The sequence below is a fragment of the Triticum aestivum genome, chromosome 6A (genome assembly GCF_018294505.1).
Source record: "Triticum aestivum cultivar Chinese Spring chromosome 6A, IWGSC CS RefSeq v2.1, whole genome shotgun sequence".
Taxonomy (NCBI): domain Eukaryota; kingdom Viridiplantae; phylum Streptophyta; class Magnoliopsida; order Poales; family Poaceae; genus Triticum; species Triticum aestivum.
The window spans coordinates 52,623,324-52,629,552 of NC_057809.1; positions in this window are offsets into that span (position 1 = coordinate 52,623,324).

Sequence of the window (6,229 nt, forward strand, 5' to 3'; positions counted from 1 at the left end):
AAGACAGATCGGGTCTTTTCGGGAGAAGGAATATCCTTCGTTGACCGTGAGAGCTTGTGATGGGCTAAGTTGGGACACCCCTGCAGGGTATAAACTTTCGAGAGCCGTGCCCGCGGTTATGTGGCAGATGGGAATTTGTTAATATTCGGTTGTAGAGAACTTAATACTTGACTTAATTAAAATGAATCAACCGCGTGTGTAGCCGTGATGGTCTCTTTCCGGCGGAATCTGGGAAGTGAACATGACTTTGGGTTATGTATGAACGTAAGTAGTGTCAGGATCACTTCTTGATCACCTCTAGCTTCTCGACCGTTGCATTGCTTCTCTTCTCGCTCTTATTTGCGTATGTGGGCCACCATATTTGCTTAGCGCTTGCTGCAGCTCCACCTCATTTCCTTATCCTACCCATAAGTTTAAATAGTCTTGATCTTGCGGGTGTGAGATTGCTGAGTCCTCGTGACTCACAGATATTTCCAAACAGTTGCAGGTGCCGATGATACCAGTGCATGTGATGCTACCGAACTCAAGTGGGACTTCGACGAGGATCTGGGTCGTTACTATGTTTCTTTTCCTGATGATCAGTAGTGGAGCCCAGTTGGGACGATCCGGGATCTAATATTTGGGGTTGTCTTTCTTTGTTTTGGTTTCGTAGTCGGACCTTTGATTGTACTCTGGATGATGTATATTTAGCTTGTTATTTGTGTGAAGTGGCGATTGTAGGCCAACTCTTTATCCCTTTCCTATTCAGTACATCGGATTGTGTGAAGATTACCCTACTTGCGACTAAACCACTATGCGGTTATGCCTCTAAGTCGTGCCTCGACACGTAGGAGATATAGCCGCATCGTGGGTGTTACACACAACTGTGCCTCTTGGAAAAGATAAAATTATGTTTTTTTACTTCCGCGCGAGGCATATATTTGCTTCTCCTGGAGGCATAGATTTGATTCCTCGAAAGGCACAACTGTGCCTCTCGGAAAGGAAAAGAAATACGTTTTTTTAACTTTGGCGAGAGGCAAAGATTTGCTTCCGCGAAAGACACATCCGTGCTTCCCGCTCGATATTTTCTTCGGATTTTCCGTGCAAAAAATCACAAAAACATATTAACATGAGATCTTGTTTTGAAGATTTCGACGCAAAAAATCCAGCAGTGAAAACGGCTCTCGATTTGAACACATGGTTTAAGAGATAAACATTTTGAATAAATAAATTTATGGAAAATTCTCAGGTTGTGACAAGTGACACACATGCGATGTGTCACTTGTCGCAATCTGAGAAGGTGGGATTGATCTTTACAAAGAGTACACGTTAATTAGTGATTTCGACCGAGTCCCATAACCTAAAGGGCACATATATACATATATAGAACAATCCAATTACATTTTTATGAGAAACAGAACAATCCACTTACTGCCCATCCATCCCATAATGGGTAGGTATTTTTTATCTTCCCTAATTTTCGGGAGTGGCAGTGTCTCGGCTGTGTCTCGCCCGCATAGATGCACAAGCTCGTCTCGCCTCATCCACGCTACAAAAGGGTCAGTCCTAGTAGCTTCGCAGGTTACTTCATTTTCTCTGTTTTACTCTGTTCATATTCTTGAAAATATTCTAAATACATACATTCCAGAACTTAAATTTAGTTATAAATTTAACGACGTGAATTTTGAAAATATTAATGCAGTTAACAAAAACTGTTAGAGTAATCTTAGTAAAATGTTGATAGCATTCAAAAAGAATGTTTGTGATTAGGACATATAAATAATGTTCACACAATTCAAAAAAATGCAAGTGACATTACAATATTTATAGAATGTACAAAATATTCGTATAATTTAGAAAATATTACATACCATTCAAACAAATAAATGCTGCATTTAAAAAATGTTCGCATATTTGAAACAAATGTTCATGATTTTCTTAAAATATTGTTAATACTATGTACAAAAGTGTTTGTGTATTTATAAAAAATCTTTCATATCATTCAATAAAATATTTCCATGTGTATTTTTTAAACACATATTAGTAGGTATGTTTAAAAATATTTATTTGAAAATTTTTAATCATGTGTTTGAGAAATGTTAAACATGTATAAAAATAACATTTCAGATGTATACAAAAAATGTACAATGTGTCCACAATAAAGTAGGCATCAAAAAATTTATTTGGAAAAATGTAATCACGTTTTTGAAAAATGATAAAAGTGCATACAAATGTTTTACATATATACAAAATATGTATGATTTGTATTAAAAAATTAGACATCAAAACATATATTTGAAAAATATAAATCATTTATTGAATTTTTTTAAACCTGTATAAAAATGCTTTTGATATATAAAAAAGTTTATATGCAAAAATAGACATCTGTTCCAAGAAAATAATAAAAAATCAAGAAAAAATAAGTAGAAATGGAACCCAAAGAAAACTAGAGAAAAGCAGAAAAAATTAAATACATCAATGCAAACAGTCAACATCTAAAAAGAAAAACAAAGTGAGAAAGCGCGCAGTGGCAGCTACAGTACTGGCCTGACGCACTAGCCTCGCACCTGAGGGGATCAAATGCTACGTCTTGCCAATAAGCTATTAATAGCTCCAGCGCTAATTATACGGGAAAATCCCATTCTAATGCTGAATTCAATTGCTCCTGATTTGAAAAGCGCAATGTAAAAAATTAAAAATTTAAGCACTTCTATCTTTTTGCCAATAAACATTGCTTAGTTTTTTACCTATGTGCAATTTTTTGTGACAGAATAACATTCATGGAGGTCTCTGAAAAAAAGTACTCCAAAATGTTTTAGAAAATAGTCTTTTTCAAGCATCGATTTTGATTTTTTTTCCAGATCATTATGATTGTATTTTCTTCACAATACATTGCACGCGGGTGAAACACTCATTAATGGTTATCAGGCAAATATTCATATATTTAAAAAAAAAATCATATTTTTTGAAAAAATCCATGTAATTGTTTTGGATAGTAAACCATATATTTCATCTACTAGAGCAGTTTTTAGGTCACGGTGATAGTTTCTGTGGACAACAAACCACTGTAGGTAATCTCTTGGAGATGCTCTCTAAGTAGCTACTGCTGAAGCGTCCCTTGAGAACATACCGTAGCATCGATTTTTTGAATTTTTTAAAATATACATGTAATCTTTCGTGTGATGAAATATACCTATAACTATATTGAATTATATTTTTCAGATATAGATTTTTTAAACTTTGATGTCATGTATGTCAAAGGAAATATTTAAGGTTTTTCTCTATACCATATATTGAGAAGAATATGTTGGACAATAGTTAGTTTGAGACTATCACTAATTACTTTGCATAAAATTGCTCAAAATAGTCACTGATGGCTATGTCTGTTTTCTCAGAGCTTTGATAACACGCTTTTTTTTCTTTGCTATTTTTCAGCATATACCATCTTTTTTCAAGAGTCAAAACTTATTGCTAAAGGCATGCATATATGTTGTATCAATTTTCTTGCGATGATTATATGATGTATCCTTGTGAACCTTCCTAAAGAAAGTTAGCACTATTGATATGCTCGCGGTTTGGTGCCTATCCATTCCAACATAATTCTACGGGTTTACTATCTGTTTAGCAGAACAATTATATTGTTAACGTTATATGTACTCCCTCTGTTCCAATTTGTCTTTCTAGAGATTTCAATAAATGACTATAGACGGCGCAAAATGAGTGAATATACACTCTAAAATATGTCTACATGCATCGGTAATTCGGTATGTGATAGTCCATTTAAAATCTCTAAAAAGACAAATGTTTAAAAACGGAGGGAGTAGTATTGTTCTATTACTAGAGCATGTACTTCCTAGTTTTGAACTTATGTGGGGACTTTGGGACCACACGACCGGTAGCTCCCGTCTGATTGGCAACTAAATTTTTTGCATCAAACCAAGCATGCCCATTGTGTTACGAGTTCACATGTACATGGGCCATTTTACTATAAACTTATCTTGAAGCACAAGCCAGTACACAAGATACAGTCCAACCCTTTGAGTTTATAATTAAGGCCAGCTTGTATATGTAGATCGTCAATATGACCAACGAGTTATATGTCATGAACCATATGCCGTTAAAAACTTCTTTTGTATACGAACTGAATGGCATATTACTACAGCATATAACACGTGCTTCGTTGGTCAAACCGATGATCTAAAATAGGCAGGCGTCGGCAATATAGACCAGAAAAGAGGGAGTAGGCTGTACTCCATGTAAGTGGTTACGTAACCGCCAAAGTAATAAAAGACATTGTGTTAAAAAAAAGTAATAGAAGACACTCTCAGTTCAGAGAAGAGTAAATCTGAGTACTCTTATAATCTGATGTCTCTGCAGGAAGTGTTTATTACAAGTTTACTGAAAAAGGGTTTCCCCCGCTTTATATTCTAAAGCAAACTACCATTGTACATATTGTAATGCTGGGGCGAGCAGCACAACAAGCCCAAAGAAAAAAAAGAATAAAAAATACCAACAGCGGCAGCTCGACAAAGCGCGGAAGACCCGCGACCACTGCGCCCTCCGGAACCAAACCACCACAGCCCAAGGCTCCGATCTATCGCAAACTAAGCAGCACCTCCAAGAAGAGATGTGACGCCGACGACGCTGCTGTCCGGACAAGTCCTAGGGTTTCCCCCAGTACACGGAGGGGGGTGGGGGATACACTCCCGACACCCTCCAAGAAGGGATAGTGGCACCCGCCGGTGTCATCGCATCGGAGCCGGACGAACCGACAAGGATTTCTCCCGCACGCCAAACCCCACCAGCCAATCGGAGCCAACCAGCCAAACCACTGCCCAACTATGTGCCATCACGGTTGTGCCGCCACCAGCACCATCTCGCTGCGAACACCACCACGAGGCCAAGAAGACCGGAGAGAAGATCCGAGCGACGGGAGCAGCAGCATCAAGGCCGAGCGGGAGGGAACCACCTCCACCACCGCCGTGCGGGAGGCCCGCGCCTCCGGCACTGTCGCAGTAGCCGTCCGGACACGACAGCGGGGCATACCAGGCCACCCCTGGCCCGGCCAGGCCCGAAACGGGCCCGCTAAGCCCCGCCGGCCACGCTGCAGCAAGCTGGCGTTGACGCCGCCAGCAACCCGCCGATCATCGCCGCTCGCCACCGCCTCCTGAAGGCCACGCCGACCCAGATGGAGCCCGAAGGGCCCAGATTTGGGCCGGGCGGGCGCCGCCAACCCGCGCTGCCGCCAACGGCGGCGCCGCCGCCCAGAGTCCGCCCCCGCCTGCGACAGGACACCCCGCCGCCGCCTGAAGACACCGCCCGAAGCCGCTCCATCCCGCGCTGGAGAAACCCTAGACAGGGAAGGGCCGAGGCCCGCCGCCACCAACGTCGCCCGGGCCAGGCTCGAGGCGGGCGCCGGCGACGGCGGCAGGGAGAAGGAGGAGGGAGGGGGACGCGCGCGGGGGAGGAGGGGAGGCGCGGCCGGCCGCCCGCGGGGGCGGCGCGGTCGCGGACGAGAGTGGAGGGCAGAAAAAATCAGTATCCAAACGAATCCTCCAATCTATTACAAGTTTACAACACCTGTACATGCTTTTTTTTGTGCCAACATTACTACCGTGCGTGTTATTGGCTCTCTCTTCAAACTTTTTTGTTTGTGATTAAGGCAAGTTTTGCCATCACCGCAGGCCGAACATGCATCCCGAGCAACTCATGACAATGGGCTGCTTGCTTTGGTCTTCCTCCCCGATTCCCACTAGCTAGCTCGATGAGTGTGGACCATTCGTTATTTTATTCCCAATGTTTTGAATCAGAAGGAATAATAGAGTGTATCCACTGCAGATTCAGATTCGCCTTCCCTTACTCTTTGGGAGGAAGAGCCGCTATTTTCTTTGCATCAGTCCTAGCAGCTTGTGATTCCCTTGCATCGCTAGTCATTGCTCGTAGTATCTTTGGAAATTTAGTGCTTATGGAATATGTTGACCACGCTGTCTGTGATAACTGCGAAAACAGTCTCATGGAGGGGACAAAATTGCCGAGTAATATAATACTCGGATAGTAGGTTTATGTGCTTGGGTCTCTTGTCTTTTTGACGTACTTATCTGAAATCCTGATCAAAAGAGAGCTGAATGTACCAATGTACTTTCACCCAACGTTGCCCCCCCCCCCCCCCCGTCAACTAGTACAAACAAGGTTAATGCTTCACCTGTCCATATAGTAGCTTCCTAGATTCGCCCAGCAGGGCCCCTTATCC